This window comes from Nelumbo lutea, chromosome 6 (assembly GCF_056320005.1).
Source record: "Nelumbo lutea isolate HS-2025 chromosome 6, American lotus-T2T, whole genome shotgun sequence".
Classification (NCBI taxonomy): domain Eukaryota; kingdom Viridiplantae; phylum Streptophyta; class Magnoliopsida; order Proteales; family Nelumbonaceae; genus Nelumbo; species Nelumbo lutea.
This window is the reverse complement of record NC_142689.1, coordinates 63,857,968-63,876,899: the sequence shown is the minus strand read 5'-3', so window position 1 is coordinate 63,876,899 and position 18,932 is coordinate 63,857,968.

Here is an 18,932-nt window from a genome sequence, read left to right as displayed (position 1 = left end):
TGTTGATGCAAATGTGGATGGATCTTATCTAACTCTGATATGTTTACAGCCATATTGCCTACTTTATGTGTGGGCTTGGTGCAGATTCGAGCTAGACCTAGCTCAGAAGAAAATAGTTGCATGAGTCTAAAAGTTTATAGGTTTAGTCGGGTTGGGATAAGTTATCAATGACTTATTTCTTTTTATTATCTATTTTAATTATCTTATCAATACAAACTCTTTTTAATTTCTTAACTTTTAATATTTGCTAGATAAAAACCTGCTAAAATTTAATATTTTTTAGGGATAACTCCCTATTAGTACCCTATACTTTGGGCCTAATGCCACTTTGGTCCTCAAACTTTAAAATGCAACAATTCAGTACTCGAACTTTCAAATCGTGTCAATTCAGTACCTATCATTAGCTAGCTGTTAATTATCCGTTAAGTGGCATTTGAAAAAGACACAAATGCCTTTAGAGTGCCATCTAATTTTCTTTATCAACCATCCAAACATTGACAAAAAATTAACAATCCCAAATCCTTGCTTCTTCTATTCAAGAAAGTTGGGGGGCACATCTCAGTGGGCATTTTGGGCCCCAACTTTCTTGAATAAAAGAGGCAATGGTTTAGGATTGTTAATTTTTTAATTGGGAATTTCCCTATTTTTTATTAACTTTAGTAACCTCTTAATTTTTAATACTTTTATTATCTTTAGATTTCAAATTATAATTTTCTAACAATTAACCAATTAAATAAAATTTGAATATCAAAATAAAAATTTGGATGAGTAAAATTCTCTTTCTTTGGAATACAATAGACTAATCATGGAAGATACATATAGAAATATGCTAAAATAGGTTAATGATGGAAATTGTGGGAACTATGCCTTATAATTCTCTCTTTTTTGTTATTTTTAGGTGATTTAACTATTTTTGATATATTATTAACTAACATTTAAGCTATATTAGGCTTGCCTTAAAGTATTAGGCTTAAATTGGCCCTAAAATTCGTGGGCCTGATGTGGGCCAAGTTAATGATAGTGAGAAAGGATAGCCATGCTACACAACATGTCTTATTTAATTGACTGGATTCAAATCGAGGTATATCCGAATCTGATCCAATAACACATATGATAGATCCAATTCGACCAAAACTCACATATGGTGATTCGAATATGAATCCATTAAGGAAAGTCAGATATCCAAAATTGATCAAATCTAAATAGGTTGAGATTAAACAATAAAACATAAAACAACAAATTTTTATTAATGCTTATTAAGTTTGATTTTTAAGTGAAATTGAAACGTTTTGTTCTTAATTAACATTTTAAGGAAACCAAATTTCTTAAGGCTATGTTTGGTTTGAAGGAAAAAAGTAGGAAAAGGAAGGGAAATGTAGGGTAACCTTTACAAACCTTGTATAGGTTTCCCTATGCTTCCCTTCCTTTCCCTATCTTTTCCTTCAAACCAAACATAGCCTAAGTGGAAGCTTAGTAGATTTTAAATTAATGGTTTTTAGAATAATGTTCTTTTTTTTTGTTGTTTTATGGTTTATTGTTTAACTTCAACCTATTTTTATTATTTGATTTATTAAATTTTAAGGTTTGCTTGGTTTATAGATATGATTGGAATTATAATTGGAATTGAAATCAAAATTGGAATTCTTGAGAATCGAAATCAGAATCACCTATTCTTGATTCTTGTTTGGTTCAGTCGAGAATTGCACTTGGAATTTGATTGTTGTTATTTTTTTTTCATTTGGAGTTGGAACTAGAACTAGAATCAACTAAAAATGTTTAATTTTATTACATTTTATTTTCTTATTAGTTTATTAATATTATATTGTTTTTGTTTATTATTTTAAAATAAATTTATAATTATTTAATAATTAATATGTTAGTATTTTATTATTACTTTAATTATATGAATATTAATATTAAAATTTTACTAATAATAGTATTATTGCTTTAATATTATATAATATTATTTGTATATTCAATATTAATATTTTTGTTTGTTATTATTAATTTATTAACGTTTTATTATTTTTATTAATATTAGGTTTTTTGGGGTTTTTTGTCATGAGTTATTTACTCCTTAAGACTCTAGAATGGAAATCCCATTCCCTAGGGGGGGCTAAAATACCCAAACTCCCTCTCTATCTCTACTAATACAATTGCTATCTCTCATTAATACTCTCTCTTAATTGTCTCTCTTTAATAATATAATATTTCTCTCCCATACACACACACACACACGCACTCTCTCTCTCTCTCTCTCTCTCACTATTTCTTTAATAATATAATATCTTGATAATGATGTAAAGCATTATTGATGATATAATAATAGTGTATAATTTTATTGGGCCTAAGATACCCAAATGTCCCTTTCTCTCTCTAATAATAAAATTGCTCAATTTCTAGTTAACGTTCTCTCTTAATTGTATCTTTTTAATAATATAATATTTCTCTCTCATTATCTCCCTCTCTCTCTCTCTCTTTAATAATATAATATCTTAATAACAGTGTAAAGCAAGGTTTTCGAACCGTCGTTGACTCAGACAGTCGAACCGTTCGGCCCGGGAACTGTCCATGCAACCAGTTCCATTTTACCCCAAACCCAGTTTTTGGCCAAAAACCATTGAAAAGTCAACAACTCATTGACCTGGGCGGTCGACCCATTCAATGGTTTTTTACCATTTTTATTTTTTTATTTTATTTTTTTATTTTTTTAAATTTTGTTTGTCATAATGGGCTGTTCATTCGAACCAAATGGTCGAATTGTCAACCCGGAAACTGGTGGCTAGAATGGTTCCATTTTCAGGTCATTTTTTAAAATGTTGGTGTAAAGCTTTCTTGATGGTATGATAGGGGTGCAAATGGATTGGATCATGATCCAATTCAATCCTATTTCGTTGAATTCGGACCACCCCTGTTTGGATCCTCCGATCAAATTGGATAATAGGATCTGATTAGAAATTGGATTGGATTCGAATCACCACTATCCGATCTAAAAAGATTTGATCCGATTATATTATATATTTATAAATATAAATATATATGATACATATATATGTTATTTATTTATAAATATATTTTTATAAATTTATTATGTTATTTATTTTTTATAAAAAACATGTATATATATGATGAAAATAATTAAAAAATACTTGTCTTTTTTCTTTTTACTTTATTTAAATTAGTATATTTTATTTTTATTTTAATAGTTTATTAATTTTTAAAGAAAACAAACCGAATTGGATCTGGCCCAAATATCCGACTTACCGATAGGATTCGAATTCAAATCGAGTCCTATTAGATCCGATCAGATCGGATTCGAATATACCCTCATTCAAATCCAATCCAATCCGTTTGCATCCCTATGGTATGATAATAGTGTATTGATTTTTTTATACCCTGATTCGAATCCAATCTTTATGAGGAAGTGTGGACCTCTTTTGGGGCTCTCGATAGTACCCTCTTATCTAACTCCAATTTCCAAGGGCTTGAGTTCACTCCTCCCATGTCCAAATCCTAATTTGAAACCTTAAATCTTCAAACTTAAAATCCTAATCCTAACCTTATACCCTAAAATCTAAACTTTAAACCCTCAATGAGTAACCTTAAACCATAAAATCTCTCTCTTTATATATATATAGTAAAGGGATAGGGGCAGCCTCCCCTTTCGCCAAATGGAAGCCCTTTACTATATATATATATATATCTGCCACCGGTTTTGGGTCGATGGTTCGACCATCCGGTTCAAATGAATAGTCGGTTCTGACAACAAAAATTACAAGCAAAAATTATGAAACCGTTCTGGACACTAGTTTACAGGTCGACGGTTCGACCATTAGGTTCGAACGGATGACCCATTCTGATAACAGAAATTACAGTGAAAAAATTGTGTGATGTACATTAAGAAGTATCATACGTGTTATGTCATTCGAGTGCTTGACTCATACGACCTGAAAATGGAATTGTTCTAGCCACTGGTTTTGGGTCGATAATTCGACTATCCAGTTCAAATGGATGAACGACCCGTTCTGACAACAAAAATAAAAAAAGGCCAAAAACCATTAAATGGATGGACGGTTCGACCACTTGGGTCAATGGGTCATTGACTGATTCAACGGTTTTTGGCCAAGGACTGGGATTAGGGTAAAACGAAACCGGTTGCCTGGATGATTCCCAATTAAAAAAATAAAAAATGGTGGTATGATCGTCCAGTTCGACGGATAGCCTGCTCTGACAACAAAAATTAAAAAAATAAAAAATGGCAAAAAATATTGAACGGGTGGACGGTTTGACCACTCGGGTTAATGGGTTGTTGATCGATTCAACGGTTTTTTGCCAGGGACCGGGATTAGGGTAAAATGGAACCGGTTTCTTGGACGGTTCCAATTAAAAAAATAAAAAATGGCGGTTCGATCGTCTGGTTCGACGGACGACCCGTTTTGACAACAAAAATTAGAAAAAATAAAAAATGACCAAAAACCATTGAATGGATCAACAGGTCGACAGTTCGATTGCTCAGATCAATGGGTCGTTGATCGATTCAACGGTTTTTGGCCAGGGATCGAGATTGGGGTAAACAGAATCGGTTGCCTGGATGGTTCTCGGGCTGAAATGTCCGTCCGTCCGGGTCAACGGAGGTTCGAAAACCATGGTTTTTTGTGCTTTTAAATTTTCACTATTCAAAGGTTTCTTCTATTGTTGGCTTTATTCGAGTGTGTGTGGTATGCTCCTTTTTTTTCATTTTTTGCTTTTGTTTGTTTTTTTTTTTTTTTTTGTGTGTGTGTGTGTGTGTGTGTGTGTGTGTGTGTGTTTGGTCTTCTTCTTCAAGATCCTCCAAAACAACCTAGGGTTTACCACCATTTTATTTCTTCCCTTTTGTTTTTTCTTTGGGTTTTCTTGTGCAATATTTTTTTTTATTTTTTCACAAGATGATCTGCTTTGTCTCTTTCTTTGATTGCATGTATGTTTAGCTTCGTTTCAAAGTGGAACTTTGAACTCAATTTTCTGATTTTTTTTTCTTTGGGTTTTCTAGTTTGGTGGATTTACTACTAATTTTTTTATGTGTTTAAGGTCACTTTGGATTTATCATTCAAGGTTTTGGAATCCCTTGCAATGCCCACCCTTTCCCATGATTATGACTACAAAGTTATTTTGTCTAATTATTGACATCTAGAAAAAACAACCAAAAAACGGAATCATTCTGGACACTGGCTTCCAGATCGACAGTTCGATCGTTAGATTCGAACGGATGGCCCGTTCTGACAACAAAAATTAAAAAATAAATAAATAAATAAAAATGGCCAAAACCATTGAACAGGGGATCGACCGCCCGAGTCAACGGGTCATTGACTAATTCAACAATTTTTGGCCAGGGACCGGGTTTGGGGTAAAAGTAAAATGGAACCGGTTGCTTGGACGGTTCACGGGCCGAAAGGTCCTACTATCTGGGTCAACTAGGAGTTCTCGATGTGAAACAAAGGACAACTATGAAGTAGAACTCAGAATCATCACTGTATGATCGTATTAATTCTTTTATATGATATGCTTTGCTGAAACAATATTTAAAAAGCGAACACATAATGATCTCTTTTAAGTCTTTATATGAGTTTCAATACTTGGGTACATATAATTGCAAGTTTCTTATTAAAAACCATTGTCTTTTTTAATGTAGCAAATAGCAATATTGCAATTCCAGCCCCTATGAAACAGGGGCCCCTCCGCTAGTATATAATAAAATTCGATGGTCCATGTCAGCATGCCTCTCCTTTGAGAGAAGCTATTTATCTATTTTCTCATTTTTTTTGCATTTTTCCTACTTTATTTTGTTTTAAAATATAATGAAGTAATCATTATCTATTTTGATTAGATCAATAAAGTTGTACAATATTATAATGAGAGAGAGAGTGTGTGTGTGTGTGTGTATGTGGGAATAGTAATATAATATAATAAAGTAAAATATTAACAAATAAAATAATATAAGTAGGTAGAAGTTAAACAATCAAACATAAAACGTTATTTTAAAAAATTATTAATTTAAAAATACACTAAACTTCCACTTAAAACTAAAAAATATTAAAAAAACTTAGTTTCAATTCCACTTATAACTTAATAAACAGTAATAAAAATTATAAATTTAAATACAAAAAATATTAATTGATAGTTTTAATAATATTATGGTTTAAACATGGGTTTGATATATTGCAAATAGAACCCATGTTCTAATGTTGTATTTTGTTTTGTTTATTCTTTTTATTTTATTAGATAACTTTGTATTAATGCATTTAATTAATTAATTAATAATATTATTAAAATTAATAATTTTTATAAGTTGAGAGACCTTTACTATGCACAGTGCCTATACTACACAAGAGAATTATAAATTTTAATGAAAATTTAAAATGTTGAACCCATTTATCACTCAGACAAAGAAGACAAGTTAAACGGGTCTATATTGACTCATTTTCGAAAACGGTTTCGATTTATAATAATAATAATAATAATAATAATAATAATAATAATAATAATAATAATTGAAACTTAATAACTATAATTAATAAAAATTGCTAAAGCTAATAAAAATATTAAAAGTTAAGAAATTAATAAAGATTAGTAGTTTATAAATTAAAAAAACTAAAATACAATTTAATTCTATTTGAATATAATTAAAAATTAATAATAATTAATTATGTCATAAGATTCCTACTTAGTGATGATCATTTATAACTTGGCCAAACCTTGCGCTCAAGCAAATAATGCGGGTAGTAGGATGGTAAAATTAATAAAATTAAGAAATTAATAAAAATTGGTATTGATAGGATAACTAAAATTAATAATAAAAAGTACCAAATCATTTATAACTTAGTGCAACTTTTTTTGAGTTAGGTCTAGCTCAAAGATGCACCAAGTCCACACATAATGTGGGAAGTAGGGTTGTAAACAAATCAGATTCAAATCAAATCTAGCTACATCTAATTAACATCCAATTATGAAATTTTTAGATTTGCATCTACATTTGATTATTATTATTATTATTATTATTATTATTATTATTATTATTATTATTATTATTATTATTATTTTGGAAATATTATATCTATGTGTATACGATAATTATACTACATATACAAAATAATAATTTTTTATTAGACATTGATTTTAGTCAAATTGGATTGGGTATAATCCACATCCAATCGAATTATTAACCAGATGCAAGTTCTAACATCCAAATATAGGATAATTGGATTCGAAGTCTAATTGAGTATCGAACTTTCAAAGTTCAATGATGTCCCTAGCGGATAAGGCCTAATCTAAACAACCTGTAATAAGCTCAATGTGGAAGTCATATGCGCATATGGTAAATATTATTATATAATATTTAAATATAACATATTTTATATTAATATATAGAAATATAAAAAATATTTTTTTAATTTATAAAAAAATCATAGTTTTATAATTAACACGAGCAAGCCTGTAGGCCTAGACAAATATTACACTTAATGCGTGGGTTGGGCTAGGTCAAGCAACGTTAAAAAGTACTAATTCACTATCTAAAAATTATTACAGATTTTTAATTTTTTTAGTTCATTATGCTATACAGTAGGGGTATCCCATCCTTCATAGCTACTTTAGCTTCAATAATATCTAAAAATAGTTAAAAAAAAAAAACAAAAAATAATGCATGCATGGGTTGCACTTGGTTTGGTTCAGTCCAATTACGAATGTTATAATGCATGTAACTTGGGTGTGTTGGGTCAAGATGAGGATCAATCTAAGTCTAATCCAAAGTCTTAAACCTTAAGTTTGGGCTTAGATTAATTTAACTATGACTAAAAAATAATCTATAGATTAAATTAATCATGGCTATAACTTAATTTTATATATTTACTGATATTTAGGTATTTTAAATATTTAAGTGATATTTGCAAACAATTGAAACATTTAATCATTAATAAAGTATAATAAATAAATAGAACACTAACAAATAATATGGAAAAATAATTATTTTATTAAGTAATTAGCAATAAATTTTTTTGTTAAAATATATTAATATAATTAATTCAAATTACTAAATTAGTAAAACATTCTGTAACAAATTATTAAAATAAAGATTTAATTATTTTAAACAACATTGCATTCTTTCATTAGTTATAAGTTTTGGTTATTTCACTTTCCTTGATAAAACTTGTGCATCGCACGGTTCCCCACTAGTGTAAGTATAAAACACATTTGATTGGACGCATGTCCTCAAACTGATTAGGAGCCAATATTTTCTCAATTTCCAAGTCCAATTAAACTTGGATCTTGGAGTTTTTGCTTTCAAGAGTTCTGAGTAGCGGTGCAAGTCTGGTTTCTTTTTAATTTTTTACTTGCAAATATGATTGGGTCATACTAGGCTGAAATCAATTCTTGATTAGCCCAATTTCTTGGCTTCTATTTATTTATGAGAAAAAAACTTTAATAATGGAATTTGGATTTCCTCCTTACAACCACCTCACAACACTTGCAATGGTGCATTTAGAACATCTCCCATGAATGAAAACATACAAATATAGGAGATGTTCTTAATGTATTGCTGCAATTTGTTGTGAGGATTTGGTTCTTTAGGAGTATTATGCTAATGTTACACCAAGAAATTTGTCTTTAATTTTAAAATTATTGATACTTAAATGCGTAGCCATTCATGAACGCATTTCTAGATGAATTTGTGCATGCATATATACATATTAGGGCAAATTTCTTAAAGTACCCCTATGGTTTAGAAAATAGACTAACTCTACCATTACTGTTTACATATTGTTTTAAAATATCTTTAAGTTTTTTGACAATTGTTTAAAATCTCTCTTGCCCTTAACCTTCCGTCACACTCTATTCACATGTGGCATCATGTGACTGATAAATTTTTTTAAAAATTCTAAAATACCCTTTCATGGGAATAACATAACAACATCAAGTCTCTGCAAATTCCGGTGGGAGAAAGTTGGTTGGTTCCCAATGGGGGAGTATGAATGAAGACATTGACATCATTTTTGCCAAAACCCATTACATTGTTGAAGGGGATTCACACTTCACCCTTCACCATCATTGCCTTTCATTTACCATTTAAAAGCACATACTCTTTTTGTTCCTCTCTAGAGACCTAATCCAAGGAGAGAAACTCTTCAAGAACTGTTTTTTGGATTAGCAAAGGGAAATCAAATTCATTAAGAAACTCTTTGAGTAGTCTAATGAACGAAGGGTAGGAAGAAGTATGAAAATAGTAAGAACTATTGCAGCCTAACAGACAGACTAACAAAGAATAAAGCACTATAATTACTCAACGATCCCTTCATAAACCATTCCCGAAGACCCAAAAACGAGAAGTTCGCCTCATTGCCCTGGTGTAATAATGGTTGATACCCAGTCTTATACAGAATTGGAAAAACCTTACATGACTGTAAGAGATTTTTCTTTCAAAATTATAGGTGCCTTCAAAGAATTAATAGAAATTAGAGGATCTTTGGCTCATTTGTTCCACTTTAATGGCATAAATATGAAAATGATCTTTTGTTCTTTGGTGGGACAGAACTATAATTCAAACCTCCACCATTGCCAATAGGGTTTGAATTAAAACTTGACGGATGGTTCACAATGGTAATAGTAGATGCCCTCACAATGGTAGTATCGGAAATGCTATGTGTATCAGAAAGGCAAATTTAAGAGACATATCGGGATACGCCTTGGATACCCATGGGTATGGATGAAAAATTAAGAAACATATGGATATGCTATAAATACTCCAATAAATCATAAATAAACATCAATATCACTAAATATAAGACATAAATGGGCTATTTATGCATAAAAATAACACGTTTTAGTGGATTTTATGGAAAAATATATTATAATCAATATATAGGAACTAAAACATACTATTTAATAAAGTACTTAATTCAATTCAAATTTTCCAAGTACCAACTTCAAATTTTCAATTTATTATAATTTACAAATTGGACATGTGAATCCCAATATGATGAAGTTAGAAGTTAAAGCATACATTGATCACTTTCATTATCTTCATGGTTTCATTAAACTGGTGAATGGTAACAAAGTGATGGAGTTTATTCTCAACCTAAATAAAATATTATTAAAATTAGATAATTAATAAATAAACAAAAATCATAAAAATGTATAAAAATTGTCATAACTTGGCAATTTATTAATGTACCTAGAATCAGAAGTGATGACCATCAGTACCATAGGGAGTTACATGTAGGTTGAAAGTTACTTATATCAACATTAAACTGATATCGACGTAACAACAATATTCATTCCAAGTCATCCTGGTGGAGTAAGAATTCACATATGTTTGTCTAAAATATTCATATTGCTCCCAAGCAAGGTTCAAAGTATCAATACGTATTGGTTCGTATCAACCGATATGTATCGTGTCGATGGTTTCCCGATACACCCCTCCAGGGATTGTATTGGGTCAGACATTGGTTCATAGGATAGTTGGGCCTTAAACAGACCCCTCTGAGCCGGTTTTGAAAAAAAATAAATAAAACAAAAAAAATACTGATACAGGCCAACGTATCGGCTTGTCAATACTTTGAACCTTGCTCCCAAGTGCATTGTTGATAATGAGTTTGAGACTGATAACTTGATCCATAGTCATGCGAATGATATTGTTGTGTACTCTGTGTGTTGTATGAAGATGAATCATTAGTTTGCCTATTATCATATGCTTCACAAAAAAGCCAATAATCCATAGCAGATAAATTAGACTTAGGAGTAGATTGAGTAGTAGCCATGTGGACCATGCCATACCCATAATCTAGAGATGATCTCAAATTCATGCTACCCATGCCTTGCATCAATTCATTCCTAGGGCTACCATAGGCTTGGCTCGACTTATTTTGTCTTTCATAACCATAATTGCCCAATAACTATGAATCCCTATGCCTAGGATAGATTTGTTCTTCACTAAAAGGCATTGAATCATATATTTGTGGTATATATTTAAAATATTCATTGGTCAACTTGATTTTGACCACCTCTAGAATCAACACCTTAATTATTTCCAACGTTACCATCTCCATTACCAGCACCACCATCACCACCAACACCAGCACTACCACATCATCATAATCGTTACTATTAGTAGTTGTATTTTTTCTCTATTTCTCTTATTGTCTGACCTATTGATCAACATTTACCCCCATTTGACTAGCAATAAAGGCATCAGGTTTTAGTGGATCACCTGACTCATCTAAAATCTTTGATGTATTTTCCTTCTCTACCAACCATGACAATACTGGATCATCTTCGTCATATATGTCATCAAGATTAATTGGGTCAATATAACCTTTTATATGTCTCTTATCTATAGTAAGACGCCTAACTCTTAGTCTCATATTGTAATGCACATATACCAACTTCTCGAGAGTCACATAGGATAGACGATTCCTCTGTTTCATATGAATGAGACCGAAGGTATTCTATTTGTGTTTGCAATCACTAGATGAAACAGTTTGTGATAATACCTTTATTGCAATATTTCGAAGATGTAGGCATCTTGACCATACATCAACCACCATTCAACTGAAAAAATATAAAAAAAAAGCTTTCGATATCATATATCATTAAAATAAAAAATTACTTAATAAAAGACTAATAATTTTAAAATATATTAGAAGTTTAGAACTCCATTATACTTGGGTCAATTTTGTCTCTTGCTCTCTGTGCTAAACTATCTCCAAATCCTCCCAATGCTTCACAGAATAATTTGACCTTATTGTCATTTGAAATAACAAGTATTAATATTATATGATTAAATCATCAAAACATATTATATAATTTATAGATTTGTAAAAACTAATGAAAAATAAATGAACAAGTAATAACTAATAATTATATAAAAATTTACACTTACCTCTTATATTGCAATGGCAACATTATCTTCACCAGGCTCCAGCTTTGCAACCACATTTTTTAAAGAACTTAACAAATCTTCATTAACACTTAGATTCATAAAATATTGAAACGTAGGATTCAAATAATATGATGAAATTTAAAAAATATAATAATATTATTGATGTAGCACAATTTGCCAAATCACCCTCCATCAATTGCCCCCCATTCCCTGCGCTGGCGGTGGTGACCCAACCTGGGGAGGTCATGACGCACCGGGTGGATTTGGCTTCGGTGTTTGTGTTGCGTCGCCGCGCATTCCGTCCAGCTGTACCGGTCTAGCACCTGGCTCGATCGAAAAGAGATTCGAGTCGCGTCCGAGTTACGCGCGGACTTCACGCGACTTGGACTTCGCGGACGTAAAAAATGCGTTAAATCATTTTCGCCTCGAAGAACCCGCAGTTGCGGCTATAAATAGGGAGTCCCTTGGCCATTTTCTTCACCTCAAAGCTTTCATCGTTAGTGTTTGACCTCGTGCTAGGGGTTTCTTAGCTCGAGTCCACTAGTTCATTCTGTTCTTCCAGTTCGGTTGCATTTCTTTGGTGAGTCCTCCAGAGCTTCCTTTTACCTTCTAGTTCGCTTCTTTCTGTTAGTCCGGTATGTCGTCTAGTGTAGACGATCTCATCGACGAGCCCAAGGTAGGTACCTCAGCTCGGGATGTTCCCTCTACTACCCAGCCATCCAAAGTATGGGTGGCTTCGGGTCATCTAGCGTCTACCTCCCATTGAGGTCAGGAACCAAATCAGTTCGATCCTTCCATAATGACCTCGGAGAGGCTTCAGGACCTCATACAGAGGTTCCGCCTCCCTAGCAAGCACTCATATAGTCTTCCCACCGGCAACTTCCCACGGGAGCACGGTCCCAATGAGATCGTGATCTTTAGGGAGCAACTGATGGCCGGGCTCAGACTTCCACTTCACCCTTTAATCGTTGAGGTGTTGGTACACTTTAACATTACCCTGTACCAACTCCACCCGAACTCCATACGGAATGTGGTGGGGTCCATTTCTCTTTGTTTTGACCCTTCCCTTTCCATAGATTTAGATGCTCTTAGTACGATCTTGGCTATGAAGAAGAGCGCTTCGGGTGCTCTCCCCGGGCATAGGCAATCTTACTACCTGTCCCCCTGCCTGGGTTTTAAACTCATGCACAAGCTCCCGAGCAAAGTCCCAGCTTGGAAGCGGGACTACTTCGTAGTCTGGAGCAGCACGGAGTGACCCTTCCCCACTGATTGGAGGATAGCTGTTCAAGACCCTGGTGTCGTCTTGGACGGGAAGACCAAGAAGGAGCTCCAGTCACTGGCTAAGCTCGGGTTGCATTATAAAGACTTCACTTCTGAGGAGAAGCTCGTCCGAAAGGGCTTGAGTCCGGGTAGGTTTTTCCCACTTCGGCTTTTCCGCTCATATATTTGCTCCGGGTTACTGATGTCGTATTTCACCGTAGGTTCCATGGAGGCGGGAAAGATAGACAACCAGAAACTCTTCCACCAGATGAAGAGGAAGAAAAGTGTGGCAAAGAAGGCGCGCGTTGGGTCCCCGCCAGCTCCAGCCGAGCCTCGACTTCCACAAACCTCTGCCTCGGGGCCCGAGGTGGTAGTTGTGCCCATCGTAGAATTGGAAGAGGAGGTTGTGCCCAAGGGGCTCAAGGTGACGGCGGAACCTGCCGTTAAGCCCGCCGAGCCTGTTGCTCATCCTATTGAAGTTGCCGCTGAGACCTCCGAGAGCTCCACCCACGATGTGGAGATGATGGCTTCCAGCTCGGAGGGTTAGGGGAGCCAATCTGTCCTGAACCCCAAGTGCAGCCTGAAGAAGAGTACGCTTGCTGCATACCCGAGGGAGGTCAGCGAGTGGGCCAAACTCGCTCCTGGTCAGCTCAACGCCCGAGCTGCCACACATACTATGGTGGTGAGTTTGTCTTCTTTTTCTCTTTTTCCTTTTTTTTTTGACTGGTTTCCCATTCGCAGGTGAACACCGGCATTCGCGCCTTGACCCTCCAATTAGATCGGCACCTGAGGCGGGCTCTAGAGGATGAGAAGTCATTTCGCGTTGCCCATACTGAGTTAATGGAAGAGAAGGGGGAGCTAGCCCGAGACAATGACAAGTTGAAGGCCGAGGTGAACGGCCTTAAGGTCGGTCAGGAGGCCTTAGGGCTTGAGGTGAGCAGCCTCAAGGCTGAGCGGGAAGCCTTGAAGCTCGAGGTGCAAGGCCTCAAGGAGGCGAAGGGGAAGCTGGAGCATGAAGTGGGGTACCTCCACGAGGACATAAAGGAGAAGACTGCAATCTTCGAAGGTGCTCTTCAGGAGGCCAAGACCCAAGCCATCATTGACTACGTCAACTCTTTGAGATTTGACGATGTGATGACAGAGGCCTACCGTAAGGGCTTCAAGCTCAGTCGGTGGATGATTAGGCATCTCTACCCCAAGCTAGACACAAGTGCCATCACTACTTCGCGGATTACTGACGACATCGTGCGTCAGTCAAAAGACGACCTCGATTTTGAGGATGAAGGTCCCGAAGATGGAGCAGAGGACGCCGGTCTAGACAGTGTCCCCGAGGGGGTCCCTGATAGAGGGGGCGAGTCCTCGAAGTAGTTTGCTCTTTATATTTGTAACTTAATCTTTTCCCTTTCTGAACTATGAATGTACCATCCTGAGCCTTCGAGCTTGAGTAAAAACTCTTGTACCTGAACTCTCTTTTTAATGAAATATAGTTTCTTTCGAGTATCTTTGAGTGTAAAAATACTTCTATGTGTGAGCGGACTCCAAGCTGGTCAATTTAATGTATAGGTTACCCGAGCTGTCAAGCCACCGAGTTGGCGGTAAGGGTGACTGAGTGAAGTTGTGTTACTTCGGGTTGCGCGGGTTACTCCGGACTATCAAGTTACCGAGTTGAGTAAGAGCACATACCCAAGTTGTCTTTCCCTTAAGGGTTAGAGATAACCAGGTTTTTGTCAAATTGCTATGCCAAAGTGGCAGCTGGGGTTTTCTTGTGGCCCTTAGGCTTAAGAAGGGATCCATAGACTGTTCTTAGGTTTCACTAAGGCCAAAGTGGCGACTGAGGTCTACTTGTGCCGAGGTCATGTTAGCTCGGTATTCTGGCCCTTAGGCTTAGGGAGGGACCCGTAGTCCGCTCCTGGATTTCACCCAGGCTGAAGTGGCAGCTGGGTCTTATGTGTCGAGGTCATGTTAGCTCGATATTCTGGCCCTTAGGCTTAGAGAGGGACCAGTAATCCACTCCTGGATTTCACCCAGGCCGAAGTGGCGGGTGGGTCTTATGTGTCGAGGTCATGTTAGCTCGGTATTCAGGCCCTTGGGCTTGGGGAGTGGCTCGTGGCCTACTCAATTATTACAAATAATATTGTCTTAGGTTGACAATATTCCATGCTCGAGGTATTTGTTTCCCTTCGAGGGTCTCAAGCTCGTATGTTCCTTCCCCAAGCACTCGTTTCACTCGATAAAGACCTTCCCAGTTGGACCCAAGCTTGCCAGCGCCGGTCTCAGGTACCATAACTTTACGAAGGACCAGGTCGCCAACGCGGAGGTTTCGCTTCTTGACCCTGGCATTATAGTATCGAGCTACTCTCTACTGGTAGGCTGCGGTCCTAATGTACGCGAGGTCCCTTACTTCGTCGAGTAGATCGAGGTTGGTATGTAGCTCATCTTCATTTGTCTAATCACTGTATCCTTCTAGTCATAGCATAGGTACTTCGATCTTTGCGAGGATCACTGCTTTGGTGTCGTAGGTGAGATTGAAGGGTGTTTCTCCCGTGGCGGTCTTCTCCGTGGTCCGGTAGGCTCACAGGACATTGGGTAGTTCATCTGCCCACAATCCTTTAGCTCGATCCAGTCGTGCCTTTAGTCCGCGGAGGATGGCTTTGTTCATGACTTCTGCCTAACTGTTTGCTTGAGGGTGCACGACTGAAGTAAAATTCTGTTGGATCCCCATGTCTCGGCACCAATCTTGAAATTTGATGTACTCGAACTGTTTGCCATTGTCGAAAATCAATACCGTGGTAGTCCGAAGCGGTATACAATGCTCTTCCAAAAGAACTTTTGGATGTTTTGGGTTGTGATCGTCACGAGGCGCTCAACTTCTACCCACTTGGTAAAATAGTCCACCGCCACTACTAAGAACTTTCTTCCACCCGTTGCTGGCGGGAATGGCCCAAGTAGATCGATGCCCCACTGCGCAAAGGGCCATGGGCTGGTGAGATACTTGAGGTCGGCAGCAGGTTGGTGGTGAATATTGGCATGTCTCTCGCATTTGTCACATTTTCTGACGAGCTCAATAGCGTCTGCCTTCATTGTTGGCCAATAGTACCCTTGTCGAAGCGCCTTTTGGGTGAGGGCCTTGCCCCCAAGTGCCCGCCGCACAATCCCTCATGGGTGTCATGGAGTACGAGTTCGGCTTCGGTAGGTCGCAAGCAATGCAGGTAGGGGAGCGTGTAGGATCACCGGTATAACCGTTCGTCTATCATGATGTATTTGGCTGCATGGCGCTACGATTTGCAGGGAGGGTCCCGTGTAGCAAGAAGCTCGCGAGTGGGTCAATCCAGCTCGGCTCTGCTTGAATGATGGGAGCGACCTCCTCTGCCCCCCCCCCCCCCCCCCGAGAATGCTAGGCCGAGGCAGGTCCTCTATGTACACAATTCTCATGGTGACGTCGCTGGTGCTGGCTAACCTGGACAGGGCATCGGCCTCAGTGTTCTCCGACCTAGGGATTTGCCTGATAAAGTGTGACTGGAAGTTGAGCAGGGCCTCTCTGGCTTTGGCTAAGTAGGCAATCATGGTTGGCTCGCGAGCTTCGTACTCGCTAGTGGTTGACCACGAGCTAGGAGTCGTTGTAGATAATGATGTGCTTGGCTTTTACTTCTCTGGCTAGAGCTAGTCCAGCTATCAATGCCTCGTACTCCGCTTCATTGTTAGATGTCGCGAACTCGAAGCGTAGCGTGTTCTCCAGTTTTGTGCCACTTGGGCCGTGACTATTCCGGCTTTGTTGCCCTGTTGGTTCGAGGAGCCATCTACGTGAAGGATCCAGGGCTCCTCATCCCAGCTCGTGCTTGGCCGAACTAGGAGAGATGCCACACTAGCTACTACCTCACGGGGCTCGGACTCAACCGGCCTGGGAGCTTCGGGCTCACCCGAGCTGGGAGCCTCGTTATCGACCGGCCTAGGGACATCGGAGTTGAATGTTTACTCAACGATGAAATCTGCTAAGGCTTGGGCCTTAATGGTAGTTCACGGCTTGTATTGGAGATCGTACTCACTGAGCTCAACGGCCCACTTCGTCAACCGACTAGAGACCTCGGGCTTGAGTAAGACTTGCCTCAGAGGTTTGTCAGTGAGAATGATAATAGTGTGAGCCTGGAAATACGGGCGGAGCTTCCGAGCTGCAATTACCAACGCGTACGCTAGCTTTCTATCTCCGGGTATCTCATCTCTGCTCCCTACAATACTATACTAACATAATAGATGGGTCGTTGGACCCGATCTACTTTCTTTATTAGTACCGAACAGACCACTTCGTCGCTCGCCGAGAGGTACTGTTCTAAAACGTCGCCCTCCTCGGGTCGGATTAAGATTGGCACACTAGGGAGGTAATTCTTGAGCTCGTCAAACGTGAGCTGACAGTCTCGGGTCTACTCGAACCCTTTGTACATGAAGCGACTTAGGGCGGCTATGTGGCCATTCAACCTCTGAACCTCCTTCAACTTACGGGGTGATCTCATATCTAAGATGGCCTAAACCTTATCCAGATTGGCTTCAATGCCGCTCCGGTTAACAATGCATCCCAGGAATTTACTTGAGGTCACACCGAACACACACTTGTTCGGGTTCAATCTCATGTTAAACTTACGCAAAATTTCAAAAATAGAATGCAAGCCTTATATTAATTCATGTGAGAATTGAGTTTTGACGACCATGTCGTCTACATAGCATTCTACTTTTCTGCCGAGTAATGGTTCAAACAATTTATTTACAAGCCTTTGAAAGGTTGCCCCTGCGTTTTTCAACCCGAAGGGCATAACCTTGTAACAGTACAGGCCGAACTCCATGATGAAGGCAGTCTTTTCTTCATCCGTCGAGTCCATCTTGATCTGGTTATAGCCCGAATAGGCGTCCAAGAAACTTAACAACTCATGCCCTGAGGTCACGTCCACCAAATGGTCGATTCTGGGGAGCGGGAAGCAGTCTTTCGGGCAAGCCTGGTTCAGGTCGGTGTAGTCGATGCACATGCGCCACTTGCCGTTGGCCTTCTTTACCAGGATGGGGTTGGCTTCCCAGCTCGGGTAGTGGACTTCTCTTATGAAGTCTGCTACGAGGAGCTTCTCGACTTCCTCGTTGATCATTTTCCACCATTCCCGGGCTAGGTTTCGTTTCTTCTGTCTAACGAGCCTAACTACAGGATCAATGTTCAGCCTGTGAGTTATGAGTTCGGGGTCTATATCGGGCATTTCTGCCACAAACCATGCAAAAATATCTAAATTTTGAAGTAAAAAACTTACCAGTTCGGATCGTAAGGGCTTCTGGATGGAAGTGCCGATCTGAAGCGTCCGAGCTGGATCTGGTGTTGAGGTCAGGATCGCAACTGTTTCTTCCGTGGGCGTGGCTCGCTCTTTGCCTTGCTCCGTGGGTCATTCCAGTTCGAGGTCGTCGGCCACCCTGGTTTTCCCCTTTAGGGCGGCAACGTAGCACTTGCGGGACTCAAGCTGGTTGCCCCCCTTTACTCCCACACCGAAATCTATCGGGAACTTCATAGCCATGTGGTAAGTGGAGACCACCGCCCGTAGGACATGGGTGATCGGTCAACCTATTATGGCATTGTAGGGAGAGGGGGTCGCTACCACTAGGAAGTTGTGCTCGAATATGACCACACAATGCCATGTGCCGATCTCTATAGGTACTGTTATTTTCCCAAGGGGGCGGACTTATACTCCGCTGAAGCCCACTAAAGGGGTGTCCGTAGGTCTCAATTCGATTCTCT